The following is a 22,086-nucleotide window of genomic DNA, read 5'->3' on the forward strand; positions in this document are numbered from 1 at the left end:
CTGGGATGTGCGCCCCACACCCGGCGTCCCAGCCCTCACTTCCAGGGCCGGCGCGTCTCTGTCCTTTGTGTTTCTAATGCCGCCAGCCGCCAGCCGCCCCGCGCGCGCGCTCCCGGATCTCCCGGTCTCAGTCTGGATCCAGTGAGCGCACCGGGATTCCGGTGTTCCGCGAGATGCCTGCTGGCGTGCACCCGGCTCACGGTCTCAGTCTGCTGTTTTGCGGGTGCCATCCGCGAGCCCCACCCGCTCTCCCGTGCAAGTGGCTACCGCTTCCCGGCGCCCGAACACGGCGGCTCCCTCCCCCTTCCGTTTATCTTCCGATATCTGTGCACAGTTTCATGGCTCCCCGCTTCGTACCTCAATACTCAGCGCTGGAGATGTTCATTTGTAGAGATCCAGATGCGTCTTCCTGCGTCTCAGGCTGGTTCCGTGGTTGTTTAGGCTGGTCTGGTACCTATCCAGCTCGACTCGGAGGACCGGCTGAAAACGGTGTCTCCTACTCCTCCGCCATCTTAACTCCCACAGTAGCAACATCTTAATCAAAGTATTTCTTAAGATAAAATAGAATAACAGTTTGAGAGTGTGTGTTTTTAAGAATATTTTGTTTTATTTACATTGAGTTTTGTGTTGGGGAAGAGTATTGTGTGCTGGGGGAGAGTATTGTGATGTGCTTACTGCAAAAAGAAATGTTTTACTGTGCATGATGATCATAAAATTAGAAAACTACTATTGCTAGAAAAGTTTACCTGTGGGAGGAGCAGGAAGGAGAAATGGTGGATATCATCTCCAGGGAAGCACAAAGTGTTCAATGTTAGTTCTGATTACACACTGTAATGTCTTCCATCTCAGGGAAAAATTAGAACAGAAGTCAGCTAGTGATCTGAGAGAATATTAGTGAAATTATGAGAGCTGTCAACCTTAATACATACCCAAATTTGGCATATGAATATAGTTGTACTTATAATTATAGTTAAAATTAATGCATGGTAAATATCAGTCATGAAGAGCTTGGTATGTTTTGTGACCTGTGTTAAATTATTTACATTTATATTTACTTCTAGCAAAGATCCTACACTAGAATTACAGATTTACTCAATTTACAGAAAGTAAATTGTGGGAAGACTACTCTGGTTAGATCAGCTGAGGAAACCGAGGTCAGAGACATTAGATACATTGATCAAAATTATACAACTAGAAAGTGGAGAAGCTTTGATTAAAACTCATAATCGTCTGACTCCTTGTATTGATTTCAGAAAGCACCAGGGGTTTTCTTCTAGAAAATACTTTTAATTGGAAAAGGCTCCCTAATGATGTAATAGGTAATCTGAAAACTAAACTTCCTTCCCCTAATATTTTATGGCTTGTCTCTGGAATCATTGCTAGTGACATTAAATAGATTTTCTGTTAATTCTAGCTTTCTTTCTCTGATTCTGTGGTGTTGGTTTCAGGTCTTTGGGTACAATTTCCCAAATCTACTATAAATAAGTGACAACTCTCATCTCTACGCTAGTGTTAATCGTACTTACACATATGACTTGGTAAAAGTAAGACCTGGTTAAAAATTGAACACTTCTTTTTTAAAATATATATTGGAATTCCTACGTTACAAAGCTTTTGAATACTAAGGAAGTGTTGATGCTCCTGTACATTTCACACATTGTTTTGGATTTGAGATGAATTTAGATTTTAGATAGTAAGCTTAAAGAAGGGTCTCTGCTTTTTTAAAATCAATCATATATTTATTTTACCTTATGACTATTTTCAACTTTATCCAGAAACTGAAACTGGCTATCTTTACCTACAATGATGAGTTCATTAATGTGGTCAAGTTGCATTTTTAATTTCTTTAGACTGAGTTACCAATCATGACTCCTGGTCCTCAGCCTCACAGTGAACACATTTCTAAAAGTCACCATGAAAAAAATTAAAAAAAAAATAAAAGTCACTGTGAAGTCATGGATATGGATTGATGGATTGATTGAATAATTGATTGATTTAGTATTTAAGCTAAAGATGTGTTTAAGTGATCCTTGCCCTGCAGTATCTGGATTTTGTGTCTGTTACCATTTTTGGCTCAAGTATGCATGTCTTTAAGTACAAGTATAAATGAGATCTATGCAGCAATAACAGTGGTGGCCTCCTACAAAAGAGAAAACTCTGCCATATGTAATACACACAGCCAGTCTCACTTTGTTCGTGAAAGCAGTGTTGTATTTTATTCTTTAGACACTGAACTAAAATTTACTTACTTTAAAACTTTCAATAATTTACAGATTTGTAATCCCTTATATTCAATCTCAAAATTTAAACATCTCGGAAATCATTTTTTTCCTTAAATTTGTTAGTAAAACATAAACTGAACTGATATAAATGTATTCAAAGTCTTTATATACCTTTTCATTGTGAATACTCAGACATTTTATCACCATGTTTAGGTGCAGAGTGTTGCCCCAGACCTCATACACATGACAGTGCACTAGTGGTGCACATATAGTGTGTTGCTGTATATTCATATTATCTTTTCTAAGATCTGAAAACTTCAGAATTCCAAGTGTCATCTGGCCCAGATGGTACAAAAAAATTGGAGGCCAGTATCCATTTCTAAATGTATTTTATATGATTTATAAAATATGTTTGGTGTTTTCATGCTAATGAGAATAATTTTGAAAGAATGGCCTAGAGTAGTAAACAGGATTGTTCTTCATGAAAAGAATTTCCCTGCTTTCTAAATACCTATAGGAATGTACAAATAATATAATATAATAAAATAATATAATCAGTTTGATAATTTCATCTTAATCATAGTCTAAAAAATAACACATATGGCATATTAGTTCAAATGTCACTTTTTTAAGGAAGGCTTTCTAGCTGCTTGCTCTGCTCAGGGCAGAATTCATGCCATTTTATCAGGCTTTCCTGCTATATGCATCTCTCTTATGACATGTACAACATTACCTGTAAAATGTGTGCTTTTAGAACTGTTTTCTTCCTCTCTAGTCAATGGGCATCTCTATGTCCCAAATGTAACTGATTCCACATTTGAATCCTCAGCACAAACAAAGCCTATAGCATATATTATTTATTTTAGAAAAAGTGCTAAGATAATCATCTCCTAATGCCCTCCTCAGTTCCTCTAACAATAAAAAGTTTGTAAGTCTTGTACACTATTGACCATCCATCAAAATCTCACCATGTAATGCTCCTTCAAGGCTCTATTTTGCTTAAAAGGGGAAATCATTACACACTTCCACCATAAGGCAAAATAATTATTTAATTTATATCTGTCCCCTATATTGAACAGTACACCTCCCTACTTGTTCAATCACTTTTTTATCTTCTTGCTAATTTAAAACTTTTGCATCAGGTCTCTAGAAAACACTGTGACACTGTCGTATTTATTCTTGGAGGGACGTAAGGACCTTCTGACCTTTTTTTTAATCTTCTAGTTTAATCTTTATTAAAACTAGAAAGGGAAGAATGATTTCCCTCTCTTCTCCATTCTTCCTGTTCTTTACCATATCTCCCCTATCTCATCCACAGTTCTGAAGTGATGGTTCTGTGGCTTCACTTGTGAAAAAGAGGCAGGAAACACCAATTCAAACTCTCCATATTAAAGGAGCATCAAAGTCCAGTGCTGAAAATTTTTTCAGGAAAAACATAATGACTCAAAAAGTTTGTTAATAATCTCTTTAATAAACTGTGCTTACCATTGTTATTTTTTTTTTCAATCCTTCCATCTCAACTCACACATCACATATTCAGAAAATATCTGGATCCATTTCCTATCTCTCACAAAGATCAGATTGTATCTCCTGATTATAAGCTTTCATAGTATTATATGCATCTCTTTCAAATCATATACTTATCACTATTCTGATTAATTTATTTGCTTAAAGTAGGTTTCCTTATACATCGTGCAATTAGTAATCAAAAGAGATGGAGTGCCTGGGTGGCTCAGTAGGTTAAGTGTCTGCCTCCAGCTCAGGCGATGACCCAGGGTCCTGGGATGGAGCCCCACATAGGGCTCCCTGCTCAGCAGGGAGACTGCTTCCCTCCCTCCCTCTCTGTGCTCTCTCTCTCTCTCTCAAATAAATAAATACATCTTTAAGAAAAATAATCACAAGAGTCATCTCTACTACACTATTTTTGCAGGAAATGGTTTTTCTGGCACATAACCTATAAAAAATAAATATTTAGCATGAATAATTTTTTACCTTTTTTTTCTTTTTCATTATTTTTTCCAGGTGACAGAAAATTCATATTCCCTGTTTACATATAACAAGTTCTCAAATATTTCATTGTTTTTATATATCTCATATTTAGAGGAATAACAAAGTTATAGCAGGATTTCACTTTTGTATATTTCTACTATATTTTTATTACATTTTTTTATACATTGAACTTTTCTCTTTCAACTATACTTAGTCATTAAAAGTTAATATTACTTTGTTCTCACCTTTAGAAACTTTTCCTAATTAGCCTTAAAACTGGAAAAAAATAAGTTTAGCTCAAGTTCAGTATTATATTTATGATAATTTAGGTTATATTTTCTTTGACTTAGGGATACTTTTGTTGCTTTCTATTTTTGATACTGAATTGTACAAATTCTTTCTCACTTTAAGTTATAGTATTTTAAAGCCTTTTTAATTAGGTTTGGGTGCAATTTAAATGGACTCTCTTTTCATAGTTAAAACATTACTGAACTTGCACAGTGCTTAGCTGAATGTTTTTGCCCTTTGTTTTATGGTTGATAGTGTTGCTAACTTAGAAAATACCAATTCCAATTTATAAGGTTTTAGAAAGGTTTTCAATTTAGAAGTTAAAATGTAGTCTAAACTTAGGTGGAACTTTGGAGTTGCATCTATTCTCTATAATAAAAAAAATCACTATAAATTTATTAATATTAGAAATATCATTGAGTATCAATTTGCATTTTAATTAAGAAACACAAATACTTATATGCAATCTTTATTTCATGGAATAAAAACGTTTATATATTTCAGGTATGTATTACAATGTATGTAAAATTAGCTATAGGGAATTGTTCAGGTAGGAATAAAAGCATGAATCCTCTCAACGTTATCATCATCACACTTGGCTCGATCTTTTTTTTTTTTTTTATCATTGCTCATATATATAAATGTTATAAAACCTGTATGAGCTTGGATTAATATTTAGAATAGAGGAAAGAAGAAATTTTTAAATCAGTCTGGAATTATTGGGGAAATTTTCACTGAAGTGATATTTGCTTTAAAGACTATCTCAAAGCATTGTAAAAATGAAATAAGATTACACATGCATAGGTTGGAGTACTGTACTTATCATACAGTAAGCATTCAATAAATATTGGCTATCCTTTACTTTTAATTAAATATAAAAATGCAGTAGTGGGCAGACATTTGCAAGGTAAGGATCTCAAAGGCATTGTGAGGGTAATCCTCTTACTTAGTGTATACTTCAGTCCCTCCAAATTGAAGGAAATCAGCATTCTCACAGGCCTCACTCATCCACTTATTACTTTCCTTGTCTCATTGAGCCTTGACATTTGTTTGTTTGCCAACAGTGTTTGGGTATTCATTCTTTTCCTAAGTAGACTGTAATTTATTTTGTCTGTTTATTTCACTGCTGAAGCCCCAGTGCCTGAAACTGTCTGGCACATGTTTGACATATTAGAATTACTTATCTTGTTTGACCTCTGCAAACTCCCATTAGAGGGCACCTGGGGGGCTCAGTAAGTTAAGTGTCAGACTCTTGGCTTTTGGCTCAGATCATGATCTGAGGGTCATGCAATCAAGCCCCGCATCTGGTTCTATGCTCAGTGTGGTATCTGCCTGAGATTCTCTCCTTCTCCTTCTGCCCTTGCCCCACTTGATTCTCTCTCTCTAAAATAAATGAAATCTAAAGAAGGAAGGAAGGAAGGAAGGAAGGAAGGAAGGAAGGAAGGAAGGAAGGAAGGAAGGGAAAANGAAGAAAGGAAAGGAAAGGAAAGGAAAGGAAAGGAAAGGAAAGGAAAGGAAAGGAAAGGAAAGGAAAGGAAAGGAAAGGAAAGGAAAGGAAAGGAAAGGAAAGGAAAGGAAAGGAAAGGAAAGGAAAGGAAAGGAAAGGAAAGGAAAGGAAAGGAAAGGAAAGAAAAGGGAAGGAAAGGAAAGGAAAGGAAAGGAAAGGAAAGGAAAGGAAAGGAAAGGAAAGGAAAGGAAAGGAAAGGGTTATCCCTTTAAGTAGGCAATATTGTTACCCTTATTTAATGGAAGAAGTAACTGAGGCAGCAAGAGGTTAAATGACTTGTACAAGGTCACATAGGTAGTAATCAGTGAATTCACCAGAAGACTTTTCAAGATGAATTGCATCATGCTCACATTGAGGAATACTTGTAACATTAAAATGTTGTTCATGCAAGAAGAAAACCAGATTTGTATGGATGTGTGGGGGAGGTGGGGAGGGTGGTGATAAAAGAGGAAAAAAAAAAACTTTAGGGTCTTTTTGAGAAGGCCAATAGTATGATATAAATGTTTAGGAAAGTATGTAGGTTGACTTCTATTTCTTTAAATACAGTGGACTGACACTGCTCCTGAAAACAACTGAAACTCCTGGGTTAAAAAAAAAATCAATTAGTTAATTAAATAAGTAAATCATCTTAAATGTAACCACAAGTTGGCAGGAAAGAAAAGACAACTGAAATGCATATAGGGATCTGACAGAGATTTTTCAAGCAATGATCATAAAAATGTCTCAACAAGAAATCACAAATACTCTTGAAACTGATAAAAAGAAAATGTCAACAAAGAAAAGCTATGAAAAAGAATCAAATGAAATTACAGAAGAAAAAAATAAAACTAAAATTTTAAAAATATATGCTGTTGAATAGGCTCACTAGTGGAGTAAAGATGATAGAGAATGGATGCAGTAAACTTAAGGAAACATCAGTAGAATTAATTCAGTTTGACAAATGGAGAAAAGAGAGTGAAAAAAAAAATGAAAAGGGACTCTAGAATATGTGGAACAATAGCAAAATATCCAGTATTTGTATCATCAGAGTTCCAGAGAAGGGAGTGAAAGAAGGTGGGGATAAAAGAGTATTTGAAAAAAGTAATGGCTGAGAACTTCTCAAATTCAGAAAACTCCATAAACCTACAGATTAGAAAATGGGAAAATGGCTTGAACAGACATTTTACCAGAGTTTATACAGCTGGCAACATAAAAATATATTCAACATTATTAGACAATAGGGAAATGTAAATTAAAACCACAATGAGATATCACAACAGACTATCAAATGGCTAAAATTAAAGGGAAAAAATGGTGATACCAAATGCTGCAAAGAACATAGAAAAACTGAATCAGTCATACATTGCTGGTGGAAATGCATCAGACACTTTAGAAAACAGTTTTAAAATTTCTTATAAAGAAAATAGGCTTGCTGACCTGTGGCCTTAGACTGCGTTTATTCTATTGAGGGTCCACATAGAAACAGACCAGAGAGAGGGAGAAATAGAGTCAGGATATTTATTCCTACAGATTTCTTATTTCAGGTTGTTGGGTATGTATCCAAGTTTCTTGCCAAAGGATACTCTCCACATAAGCATCTCTCTCTCCTCCCCGCTCTGTTTTGATAATCACATTCTCCCTTGCCCCTCCATGACCAGCTGCAGTGATGATGGCTCCCTGTTACCACATCTGTCATGTGCCCATCTCTCCTACCATTTTGACTTTCTATTGTTAATACCATGCCTAACACATAGGCTGGCACATAGAGGCATTTCATAATGGAAAAATAAAACCTTTCTGAAAACCATCTCTATTAGTAAATAAAATTATGTTAAAACAATATGATAACAATTGCCATATTACATGCTTTAAAATGTAAGGGAAAATTAAACTTTTAGAGATATTCCAGCCATGTGAATACACTCTGAAGGGAATCTGCTTTGGAAATTTGTCTTAAGAGGAATAAATCTGATTCTAGGAAATATTTGTATATAACACTATTTTACAATAATATTTCTAATATCCTGTAAAGTAGAAACCATCTAAATATCCATATAGCTTGGATTATTTTTGTTAGTTATTTGTATCCATATGATAAAATACCAGGTAAGCTTGTAAAAGAGTCCCAGATCCAGTACTCAATTATCATAGTTTCTTTGGGCAACTTATTTTATATTCCTGAATTCTAAGGATAAAACATTATACTTACCACACAGAGTGTTTGTAAGGATTAAATAAGTTATTGCACATTAAAGATTTCACATAAATTCTAGCACATGGGAAGCAAACAGTATACGTTTGACATTATTACTCCTCTTTCCCCATTGAAGAGTGGCTTTAGAATATTGATTTTTAATCAAGGATTCATATGAGAATCAACTATTAAATTTTCTCTGATAAAATATTCTTGGAGCCCAACCTGGGGACCTCTGATTCAGTAGATATTATGTAGAGGTCAAGGCATATTATGTTGTCTAATCTCCACAGAATGAACTAATACCTATTCCTTCATAAGATTTGTTTTCTTACTGAGGAAATGCTTAGAATATATTGTGAAGTAAATATAAGAAGTTATAACTTAATTATCTGATTTCATTTTTGTTGTGTGGATTTCTTGATAAACACTAAAAATTGAAAACTCACGCCAATGACACAAAAGGGATTTATAATAAAATAAATCCCTAAAATCAGGAAAAAATTATTACTTATGGGCTTTTATAGATTTGGGCAATATTTTGTTATAAGTGAATCCCAAATAGAAAAGAGTTTCTTAATAATTCAAAACAAAACAAAACACAACACAACAAAACAAGCAACACTAGCAAATAGTCTGAGAATTATTTTTCTGTAAAACTTGTATAGGTTCAAATAATCTCTAATAGTGAGTTTCCAAAGGGAATTTGGAAGTTCATTATGACAAATTCCTAGAGCTAGCAAAAAAAATACAATCTCAGTTCTGCAATAATGCCATGATAATATTATGCTCATTCTGAAGTCCCTGCTGTTTTGAATTTAAATCTGGTTTGTTTTGAATATTCCTTTTATTTGGTATGTCAGCAGTTTTTTTCTAAAAAGACAATTGATCCCAGTATTCAGATTTATCAGTTAGAAAAACTGAAACTTTGAAGCTGTTCAGTTTAATTCATCCGAACAAATACCCTATGATGGCGTTTGTGAAATTAACAAAGTAGTGGTGGTATCAGAACAACCCAAAGAAAAGTGAAACTTTCCGCCACTCAGTATAAGCAGTTTCCCTTTTCTCAAAAAATTTTTGCATTGATTTTTCTCCTTAAGTTTTCAATTACTTTTTAGTTTTGCACTTATTAGTGAGCTCATTTACTTAAGTAATATGCATTTAGTGCCTATTATGTATGAAAAGTCAACCGGATAAAAAGAAGAAAGGGACATAGATCCTTTCTTCAAGTCAGTAACATTCTTCCAGGGGAAAACAAAATGTATGAAAATGTGTGTTTTCAAACAAACAATAAAGAGCAATAATATTTGTAGGTTCTAGTCCTCACCCCAAAATACATATCTTGTCTTTTTTTTGCTGAGAGGAATGACAGATATAGAGAAAGAACAAAAGATACTGAGAGACCCAAATGAAAGACTGTATTCTCACAGACGGGGGCCAGGAGAAGTGTAACTGCTTCTTGGGGGGAATATCAGAATGGTGAACCCAGTGACCGGTGTGTAAGGATGATACTTGAGGAGGAAGTATCTATTGGGGATTTTATAGGTTCTTTTTTGTTTGTTTGTTTTAATTTAGTTTTGTTTTAATACGTGAGTTAAACCTTCTTAGTCTTACTATAAGCCTTTAGTAAAATACATATGGCTCCCAAATTACTTGTGAGGAATAATTCATCATTTTTGTCTTCAGTAGAGGTTACATTTATTACAGATTTAAAGATACTAAAAGGAAATACAAGACAAAATTAAATCTAAGATTACCAGACTAGATCCCTGCTTTATTCTCAGCTTTATTCTGCATAGCCATAGGCAGCTCTCCCTCTCAACCGAAACATTGCCTTGTGCCCTTACTAAGGCCCAGAGCAGAGACCTTTGCCCCAAAGAGAACAGGCAATTTTTTTCTTCTCGCTACTCCCAGATACAATATATGCAGTCCTAATATTTACTAACATATTAAATTATTCTGGGGATGATTTATAGAAAAAGAAATCAAGTAATTTTTGGAAACCTCATCCTCATTGGATTGAAATGTAGACATATAACTATGGCAAGCAATTAGAAACATATTAAACATTTCTTTAAAAAAAAAGATTTATTTAACAGCAAGAGAGAGAGTGAGTGGGGATGGGGGAGGGAAAGAGAGAGAGGGAGAGGAAGAGGAGCTCAAGCAGACGCCCCACTGAGTGTGGAGCCCAATAAGGAGCTTGATCTCATGACCCCAAGATCATGACTTGAGCTGAAATCAAGAGTGGGAGGCTTAATTGACTGAGGCATCCAGGTGCCCCTGGTTTGTTGTTGTTGTTGTTGTTGTTTTTAAATACGGCCTATTTAATCTTATCCATGATCACCTTGTTTTGTTTTATGTAATCCTAAAAACTGTAATTGAATGAAGTGATTTTTTATGAATATTTTATCCATAAAGCAATAAAGACAATAGATAAGCCCTCAAATCTGTTTGATAGACTATTTGCTAACCTAACATTCATTAGCATGATTGGAAGAAATCTATAATATATTTATTAATTCTGAAATTTTAGGTAGGAATGGAAAGACATATGTGGACAGATAATGTTTTATTACTTCAACCTTAAGTGTGTATCTTTAGAATAAAACATATGACAGGGAAAATAAATAACTGTGCTTTTAAGGAAAATAATTACGTGAAGTTCTACCAGAAAATGTTTTATTGCCTTCTCTCCATGCTGTAGACACAAGTTCCAGAAGAGTTCAATGAGGTGTTGGTAATTAATTATCCAGGATCTTTAAGTCTGTGCTTCATTCCTTTTGGATTTGTGCATGAGTTTGGAGTTTCAACTTGGGACCTGGTATTACACTCTTACCATAGATTTTCCAACATTGAAGAAAAATGTTGAAAAGAACCTACTTAAGCTTAAATCCTAGACATATAAAAGGCCAGAGCAGATGTGTTTATATTGGAATAGGTCAGACTACAGACTGTATAAATATCTGACCTAAACAGTTAAGCCTTCTTCTTATAGAACACAAGGTTCGTTTATTGGATTGATTGATTGATTGATTGATTGATTATAAGAAAAGCAAGAATCTCAAAGAAATAAAGTTACGTATTTTTTAGCTAGAATGTGGAAGCTAACAGCAATCACAGCCCAACATCTCCTTTACCATTACACAATTGATAGGAAGTGACATAGTGGGAGATAAGGATCTTTTGGATGTGGAGTGCAGGAGAAAACAGTGTCAAAGATGACAACTGTTACATTTGAAGAGGTTGTGGTATGAGTTGTAAACAATATAAAAGAACCGGAATCTGTTGTGGAGAAATTTAGAGTTTACTTTCTAACATATTTAGTTTAAAGTCCAAGGGAAGATGTCAAATTATGAGTGGGATGTATGAGTCTGAAGGCCAAAGGAGAATTTTGTTGGAGATGTAAATTTCTGATTTTTTTGTGGATGACTGCTGTTTGAAACTCTTAAACTTATGTGGTTCTTCTAGGGAGGAAATACAGTGTGGAGAAAAAAAGGGAGAAATCTTAGGGTAGAAACTTGAGAAATTTCCATCATTTCATGGATGGAAAAAAATGAATTTAAACATGTGAATGAAACTATAAAAAGGGGAGTACTATGTCAAAAAAAAATCACAACAGGAGAAGTATTTGGAAGTGATCAAAACGGTTGAATCTTGATAGGAGGTAGAGTTAACAGAAGCTTTCAAATTCCATTAGCCTAGTACTTAGGTATCATTTATTATCTTGGTGGAAATGGAAGTTGCTAGTGTCATAGGAGCAAAAGACAGATAATAGGTTAAAGAGAGGGTTGGATATGAGAAAATGGGGGTATGTCACTGACCATCTTAGATATATAGCTATGAAAGGGATGAAAGGAATGATACATATCCAGTGGAGGATGTAGGATCAAGGTAAGGTTTGTGTTTTTTTGTTTGTTTTTAATTGTGCTTAGTTTTCTTTTTATGAGCATACTTGAACATATTACTAATCCAATAGGAAAAAATCCAATTATTAGAGTTCATTAAAAAGGAAGAGAAAAAAGGGAAAAATCTAGAGTATGACAATCTGAAGAAGGTAGAAAAAATGAAATTCAAATCATGGGCAGAGGGATTAGGTTTATATTGGAGGAGCATATTTCCGTTCTAATAGAAAGGAAGGCAATTAGAATGGTTTCAGGGAAAATCTACTACAAATTCAGCCCCACGAAGGTTCCTGAGCCAATTATGAGTGATAGAGGAAGGATGGCTATAAACCAGAAAAAGCTTCAACATGGCATCTGTCAACATAGGAGCCTTTAAGAATATTGCCTCTTTCTCCTTTTTCTTCCTTTCTACCTTCCCTTTTCCTTCTTTCATGTTAATTTCAAATATAGTGTTTGAAAAATGACTTATCTTGAAATTTTCTTTTAAAGATATGCCCCGTCTTTCTATCTGCACTTCCAAGCTAAACACAAAATTCATGGATCACTGTTTAAATGTTTAGGTTTATCCCCTATAATTGACCTACATTGATACGAATGATCCATAAGTCTTTATGTCAGTATCATGAACTTCAGTACCTTTCCATCCAGTTTAGAAATTCCAGAGACATCTTCCAAAAACATAAAACTCACTGCTTTCCTAATAGCTCCAAAAATGACTAATTGAATAAAGATTAATAATGCACTAAATAGCATGCAACAATTAGTGAGATGTTTCAGACACGACCTTGAATTCTGGAGCCAGACTGTCTGGGTTTTAATCCTAAATCATTACGCAGAACTATATAATATTGGCAGTCTGTTAATCGTCTTCATGCCTCAGTTTTTTTCCATCTATAAAGTGGGAAAATAATAGCATTTACCTGACCAAAACAGCCTTAACATTACCCTCAGCTTGACCGAACTTTAGACAGGTTTGTTGCTGACAATAGGCCCCTGATGTTTCTTTTCATTAGAGCATTTACTTTAGAAAATTTGTAATTGTGAACTTTTTCTTTGTCCCTTTCAGATGTAGATCTCCCAACTTCTTGCCAGTTTTACAACCTAGAAATATCTTTTTCAGGGTCCTGGGAGCCACCTCTTTGAAATGTAATCAGCAGTGGAAATAGTGCCCCCCAGTCTCTATGGAACAGTGGGAGCTAAACTTCAGTAAATGTCAATTAGCAAACACAGATAACTTTAAACAATAGGGATCAACCTCCTTATTGACATTCTTCAGTACTTTTCCACTCATCCCAGTGCTTAAAAACTCACTTGCCTTTAGTTTTAGCTGAGTTGAGCTCAATCTTTCTCCCCTATTGCAAGAGTCTTGAATAAAGTCTTCTTTGTTTAACTTGCCCTGTGCAATTTTTATTTGATATATTTTAAAGGATTATTATGAAAACTGTATGTTAATGTATGTATACTATTTAAAACACTGCCTGACATGTGGTGCCATGTAAGATTTACTTATTTTTGTGCTTACCTTAATTATTGTAATGCTAACCTTAATTATTAGCTAACTTCTCCATCATCCTTTCTCTAAGCATATCTGACACTATGTTGAACTAAATTTCTTATTGTTCCCTAAATAGGACCAGCTCATTTGCGTATTTGTGTGTACACACACACACACACACACACACACACATATATATATATATATATATATAGGCACATATGTTTTGTTTGTTTAACAATTGCCTGGCATACTTCTGTTCTCACTGCAAGGCTCAAATCTGTTAGCACCAGCTTTAGGAAACTTTACTTGCCTTCTCAAGGCATTGTTAGTTATATGCTACTTCTATGTTCAATCAAGTCTCCTTCCCTCACTAGGCTATAATTCCCTTGTAGGTAGGTAAAATATTGTATTAGCAGAATATTTGACACATTAAAGGATTTGTTGGGTTCATGAGCACTGGTTATTTGCAAATTGTTATGTTATTAAATGCAGAGTAATGGTTTGTTTCAGTGAGCATTGATAAGCAACTAGTGAGCAGTGTTTTCTTCCTTGCTTTCATTCACATAGGCATCTGCTTTTTTCCCTGTTTCATTCTTTAGTTGAACTGCTCTTTTTATTGCTATTTCCAGTCTAAAATTTTAGTAATAACAGCTTTAGCAACATTACCACATTAGGCTGTAAGAATCCTAATGCTGCACAGACATTTGAAGGACACTATTTTTCTCTTGTGGCTAACGTTTTTGAAAGATTTAGGGGAAAAAAAATTCACAAAAGTGCATTGCCACAGGCAGTTTCTTATCATATTAATTCCTTGGACATTGAAAGGTACAAGCATTGCTGCTATTGGTTTTAATGTGATGTATTTGGCAGAAAGAAAGGGATGTGGATAAAGAGTAGAGTTCAGAACCTACCTTGTGAAACTCTGCTAAGAAAGGTAGTCTTAAATCTCTTGACTACATTATCTTGTAAATTTGCTAGGATTTATTAGGCTGTAGGTGGAAAGATCTTCCTTCAGTGACCAAAAAACCAAAACAAAACAAAGCCCTGCAATATAGGAGGTTCCTATTTCTCAGGAGTAGGGAGGAATTGCCATGTAAGAAATAATTAGCTACAGGGCAGTTATCTCAAGAATAGGTAGAGTTATAGAGTCAGAGTCTAGTGCCAGCTTACCACATACTAGCTATAGGAACCAGGCAGATCATGTTTCAGAGTTTTAATTTCTAGCATCTGTAAAATGAATTATAAAATATAATACATTTAGGGTCATCCAGGGAGGAAACACAGAATCATGTGTTTGGAATAATACTTGGCATATTATAGACATATATTATCTCTCTAATATTTAGGTTAAAAAATAAAATCTATATTTGCCTCTTCTATTTTCAGTTCTCCTCTCAACTTGTTGCAACGTATTTCTTCCTTTTAAGCTAATTTTTAAATAACATTAGTATACTGTTTAATTAATCACACCAGTGGAATTTTCTTGGTTTTTATCTTATATTACTTTGTTATTAGTAATGTCACCATTGTCATATATGAAGTTTCCATGTACAGTTGGAGCTTTATATTCTGCCCTGTAGCCTCGTCTTGTGCAAATAGCAAACTGTTCTATTTACAATGGAAAATAACTTCTGATCTATCATGTAACAAATCCTCATAATGTGCTGTTCTTCATAAAAAATGTCTTGTTGCCTCTTGGCGATCTATATTTCTGGGTATGTTTTGGTATTAGTTGCCAAATTTCACTGAAATTAAAAAACTTGGAATTTTTGTTGGAATTGCATTTTCTAAATTGACTAATTTGAGAAAATTGATATCTCTATGCTATTCAGTGTTCTTAAGCAATAACATTTTGGATATCCTTTTATTTCATTAGATTTTTATTTTTTTAAGATTTTATTTGTTTATTTTACAGAGAGAGCACAAGAAGGGGGAGAGGGGCAAATGGGCAGGGACAAGCAGACTTGCACTGATCAGGGAGCCCAATGCAGAGCTGTCTCATGACCCTGAGATCCTAACCTGGGCTGAAACCAAGAGTCAGGCCGCTTATATAACTGCGCCACCTAGGCACCCCTCATTAGATTTTTAAAGTCCTCTTAGTAAATTCGTTTGATGGTAGAAAATATTATTTGAATGAGGACAACTTTTCTTCTTTTCTTTTCAATCATTGTATGTATAAATAAATATATACATATATAAATTTTATTCATCTTATTCCTAATTTTAAGAGAATGAGATGTCTAAATATAAAATACTATATAATGTAATTTTCCTATATATACCTAAAACAAACAAACAATCAAAAAGAATGGTAGGTGAGGGCATACATGAACTTGAATAATTACAAGGTATCTGAAGTTTATGAGAAAAGGCATAAAATCAAACCAAATTAATTATGAAAATGATATACCTTGTATATTGTAACTGCTAGAGAAACCACTAAAGTAATGCAAAGAAGTATAGCAAATAGATAAAATGGAATTCTAAGGGCAAAATTCAAATAATAGAAAAGAATGAAGGAACAGGCAAACAAAGGAACAAAATAAAATGGAGGAAGAAATAGAAAACAAAAAAAGTGGTAGACAAATTTAATCATCACTTAGTTTCTTAAATGAAAATGAATTCTCTTCTCCAGTTAAAAGACAGAATGGTTATAGAAGACTCAACTACATGCTATGGACCAAAGACAGTCTTTTAAAAATGGGAGAGGTATAAAGTAAATGAATGGAAAAAAGATAATGCCATGCAAATAGTAATTTGGAAGACTAAATCCAACAAATGTGGGATACAGTTTTGTCCAGTACACCAGTACTGACCATGTGCTATACCAAAAAACTAATCTCAAGAAATTTAAAAGCATATAATCTATATGCATTTAGAAAATCTGTGAGTCAAAGAAGAAATACAAACGAAAACTTCTGGTAGTTAATTTTATGTGGCAAATTGACTAGACCAAGTGTTCAGATTTGATCAAACAGAAACTCCAGGAGGACAGAGAATTAGGACTACAGTCTACAGATTGTTAGCACAAATAAAATTTAAAAGAAGGCTTAATTCTCTTTATTAAATATAATGGAAGAGACTTCTCCCCCTCCCTTTTTCATAGCACATTTACCTTAGAAACTGTAATTATTAAGTACTTGCTTCTCTCTTTGAAGTATATATCAATTCTTTTGAAACCAGATAGGCCTTTTTTGGTTTTATTACCCAGGAATGCCTTCTTTAGGAATCAGAGACCATCTAATTGAAATGTAAACATTAAAGAAGATAACACCCCTGTCTCCGGTCTCAGTGAGAGGATAGGAGCCTAATTTCAGTGGGCATCCTTGCACTGAGTTGCAGAACTACCCCTGTGGTAAAGATATGAGAAGTTTGTTTTTCCTCTGGATAAAGCCAATTAGCTAACACAGATGGTAAGCTCAATACCAGATGTATCTAGGATGAACTGTGTGTGACAAATGGTGCTGTCAAGTCCTCTTTCTTGAGGACTAGTCATTGTTTATCTCAAGAACAAGTATGTAATGAGTTGTATCTGTTTACCTATATTAAAGGGGAGATTTCTTTTTATCTTTGCACTCTCTTAGCAGATTGCCTGTGATGTGCATCAAATTCTGGCTTAAATGCTTATTCGAGAATAAAATAGTTTTCTTTCTCTGCTACGTTTGTACAGAGGTTTCCTGGCTTGAAAGAAGATTTTGTTTTTAATTATATTTCCCCCACACTTTCAAGACATAATTTCACCAAATACACGTGAACAGCTCTAAGATACTGGCTAGCAGTGTGAGGGAGCAAGGATTTTCAGTTTGCACCACTGACATAGGCACAGGCTGATTCTGCTACAATCTCAGACACTACTGCTTCTGACAGAAAGATGCCTCTCCCTGTACTTCACCACAGTTCCCAGGGGGAAGTTCTTAAACACCTTTCTTGTGACTATTCTCCACATACACTGAACAGGTGCATCTGACTGGCAAATGTTAGTTACATTTCTGAATGTGAAGCCTCAAGGAAACTTGGACGAGAGTGTTTTCACTTCCTAACTTGAGGAAGCAGAACAAAATGTGACAAATTAAAGGTGATGATTTTCCAAAAAAACATACAGCGACCATTAATGTTCACTACTTGGCTCTAAAATAAGACATCTATCATTTTTTTGCACTTTAATTTCCAAATAAATATATACCAAGCAATACCAACAAGCAATAATACCAACAAAATAACTACAACAGCAACAGCAAAAAATGAACCAGGCTAAAAATGTAATTAATATATATCTACAAATTAAATTGAAAATTTAATGCCCCCCTTGGACTCCTTTTCCTATCCTTACTGACAGGGAAATGGCAACAAGTAAAACAACCTTTGGGGTCATGTGCTGGAGTGGAATGGCCACCCTATCAACCCTGGACTACTTACCTTGGTAGTATGGGCAAGAGAAATCAGCTTTGACTTTTTGAAAAGCCATTGTAGTTTGGATTCTTTTTATTGCCACAGCATAGTCCATACCCTAATGGTAGTTTTGTGTGGCTATAACCAAAATCCTAAGATGTGCAGCATTTAATTAGTATTTAAACAACTTGTGACAAATGTGTTACAGGCTGAAAAGATAGTAAATAAAAGTGGAAACTTTGCAATTTAGAATTAAGCCCAGAAAGTGTCTTTGAGTATTAATACTTTCACATGAGTGGTTGAAAGCAATTAAGTCCAGAGCTTAATGGATTTTGAGGAAATTGCATTGCCAAAGAAACCACAAGCCAACAGAAGCCTGGGATTGTTTAATTCTTGAAGTAAACCGTAGTGCCCTTAATCTACAGCAGCAGGAGTGGGATGAAAAGGCTGTGAATCCCCAGAAAAGCATACTTCCTAACATCCTCTTTAGATATCATCATGAAGGATAATAGATTAGGAAGACTCAAAGGGAGAGCAAATGCAAGGACCATAAATGATAAGATAAACATAGGAGTTATTATAAAGCAGCCCCATGAGCAGCCCCAAATGGGCCACCAAGGTATATTCCACTGCCAGTCAATTCCACTCTTAGACCTAGTCATAGAAGGGCATTGCCTTGGAGCCGTGGGGTTCAGAAGCCCCATGTATCTCAAAATAGATCAGAAAAGTGCCAAAGAATGCATGGGTACCCATATAACTCAAGGTGCTGCACTTAAGTAAACCATACCTGCACCAAAATACTTTGGATTTTTGTGGGTGGTACTGTTGCTAGAGGACACTGATTCTGAGAGCAGAGAGGAAGTGAGGAGTGAAAGCACATAAGTTAAACGAAACCAAATTAAGGTTATTTTTATATTCTTTCAGACAGAATTCAAGAGACTTTATAACATGTAATTTCTGGGTAGTGTCTAGTTTTCAGTTTCTTTCTTCTTTGTGCATTCTACTGCATGTTCCTGGAAATGCTTACAAATTAGGCAGTATTTCCAGCAAGTTTACAAGTTAGCTATGGTATATTTTACAATATTAAAGAATTCATATTATTTCAATTTATATTTAAATGAATTGAATTGAATGTGCACACATACGTGTGTGTATGTGTGTGTGTGTGTGTATTATACCTGTGAAATGTGATACTATTTTGTTTTTATTTTGAAACTTCATGGACAATAAAAACACAGAGCACATAGCTTTGTATAAATGTGAGAAGACATGGTCTCAAATGTGCTGATAGCAGTTGATATTGGTTTGGGCTAAATCAAAGAATAAATATTATATTTCCTGGATCTATCCTAAATTGAACATCTTAGTGATGGAACATCAATTGCATTTGATATTAAAGTCATTCAAGAACAAATTTTGGGAATGCCAACTAAATGCAATTGAAAGAATTAGGTTTAATTTAGACCACTTGAAAATTTATATAAGATACAAGAGGAAACCAAAATAACAAAACACTCATATAAAGAGGACATTGTGGCCGCTGGCGGATATAAAAATTAATTTTGGATATGCTCTTCAGTTATTCAACATGAACTGTTGATTATTATAACTATTATTAGCAAAACCTTATAAAAATACATCCAGGCTTGCCTACTTATTTTTATTTATTTATTTATTTTTTAAGATTTTATTTATTTATTTGAAAGAGACAGCCAGCGAGAGAGGGAACACAAGTGGGGGGAGTGGGAGAGGAAGAAGCAGGCTCCTAGTGGAGGAGCCTGATGTGGGGCTCAATCCCAGAACACCAGAACGCTGGATCACACCCTGAGCCGAAGGCAGACGCTTAACGACTGCGCCACCCAGGCACCCCAAGCCTTGCCTACTTTAAAATACTCTAACAATTTAGAAAAAAATGGCATATGTAAATTGAAAGACAGTGGATGTTAAATATGCAATGAAAGTGATGTCTCAATAAAATATAGGGAACTTAGAACAAGGAAATGATGTGTGTAAGTGGAGTTCATACACAAGTAAACTACAAATTAAATTCTATGAAGATTATTTGTAGGACCACTATAGTTTACAACATAGCCAGTAGTGAACATTTTGAAAGAAAAGGAATATAAAAAAATATTGTTGGCTCTGGATGCTTATTTAAGAATTATAAAAATGATCAGGATATAACTAATAATAATTTCTATGATAGACTCAGAATTTCTGAAAAGTTTTCTATAATGATGAGAAAAAAATGTAAATATTTGGAAAATCCATGGTTAATTTCACATTCAAATATTGCTCTATTAGTTTTATTAATATTTCATTGGCTCCTGACTCAGTAGAGGGACTTTATTTCCAAATTACATTTAATAATAATAAAAAAAACTACAAACTATAATGATTTAAGAATAGTTGTCTAACAAAGCATAGTGTCAAGAGAACATAATTTATGATATTTGATTATTCATCTAACATTGATGGTTAATTAGCAGAACACTCAAACATATGCAGTAACATTTTGTAGTTTTTAAAACATTTTAAAACATTTTAAAATTTTACAAAGGTGGAGTACCTGGATGGCTCAGTGAGTTAAGCGTCTGATTCTTGATCTCAGCTCAGGTCTTAACCTCAGAATGGTGAGTTCAAGCCCTGTGTTGGACTCCGTGAAGCTATAGATTTGCATTTTTAAAAATTTTGTTGTTAAAAAGGTATAGTTTTTCAAGTCAGAGCCATAAAACATATTTTACTTAACAACACTATATGTAACTTTTAGATAATTAGATATATTGTAGGTGGTCGTCCTTTTGCACACTTGTCCCAAATCCCCCAAATTTTAAGGGTGCACTTATGTCATTTCAAGTAGTATTCAAAATTCTTGACCTTACAACTGTTGTGAATGCCTGACTGTTGTGTGTCTAAATGCTTTGTCTTGTCTCCCTTACGAAAAGAATGAGTGTGCTCAAAGTGGGGGAGACATGGAATATGGTGGGAACTGTTAACAGCTTCCCAGTATCCATAGTTGATTTTTTCCTATTAGAATAGAATCCCTCATCTTTTCTCTGCTCATGAGTGCTCAGCCAGAGTCTCATTCTCTTGGACCACTGGCTATGATCCACGTGTAAGCAAATGAATGCAACAGTCTTCTTACAGACTATTGTCCTAGACTTTATTCCTCTCTTCCTTATTATAGATAAATATTTGAGTGAAATGCTGAGATACGGTGAAGTCTAGAGAAACTACCGAATCCTTGTAATGAGGATGATGGAGCTGCCCTAACAGCCATGGACTGCTTTCCTCTAAGTTAAGGGTGAAGAAATTATAGTCTACAGACTGTTTTTGTAAATGAGATGTTACTGGAACACAGCCATGATCATTCATTTCTTTGTCTACTGCTACTTTTAAGCTACAACAGCAGAATTGAGTAGCAATAACAGAGACCATCTGGCCTTTATAGAAAAAACTTTTCTGGTTTCTGCACTACATTATTCGATATAAAGATATACATTGTACACAAACCATTATATCTTGGGTATCTTTGTCTAACAGATTAACATTTATCCAAACTAATGCAATCACTGCAATTGAAAAAGAAATTCTTAACTGAAAGTATCTAAGGGAACAGTTTTCCCCAGAAAAGCACAGAAATGAAAGATAACTGAATTCAAATTTTAAACTAATCCATGAAGGCAAAAAGTGTGGATCCATGAAGGCTACTGTACAATAGGTGTCAGTTTTTGCCCAAAAATGACATTTAATAGCTGTTCTAATGCTGGATACTATCACAGTGAGAAAATGTTCTCATGGAATTTAAGTTTACTCAGTTCAATGAAAATGAAAGCCTACTGAATTCAAGTTTTGAAATACTCCAAGAATGGAATATTGCCAAATGTGGAAGCTAAGTCAATGCATAATTAATTATTTCAATTAATTAATAAACAAATACATACCAGTAGCAACAACGTATGATTAGTAATTAGTGTATTATGCTACCATTAGTTTAAGAAACTGTATAATACAAATCTTTTAAGGAAAAAGGAACTTACTCTAGGGTACTTAAGGGAATTTCTATCTAATGGTTTTTGTGAATTGTATGACAGAAGGGATATCTCTCACTAATAGTT

This window comes from Ursus maritimus, unplaced genomic scaffold (genome assembly GCF_017311325.1).
Source record: "Ursus maritimus isolate PB19 unplaced genomic scaffold, ASM1731132v1 scaffold_10, whole genome shotgun sequence".
Classification (NCBI taxonomy): Eukaryota; Metazoa; Chordata; class Mammalia; order Carnivora; family Ursidae; genus Ursus; species Ursus maritimus.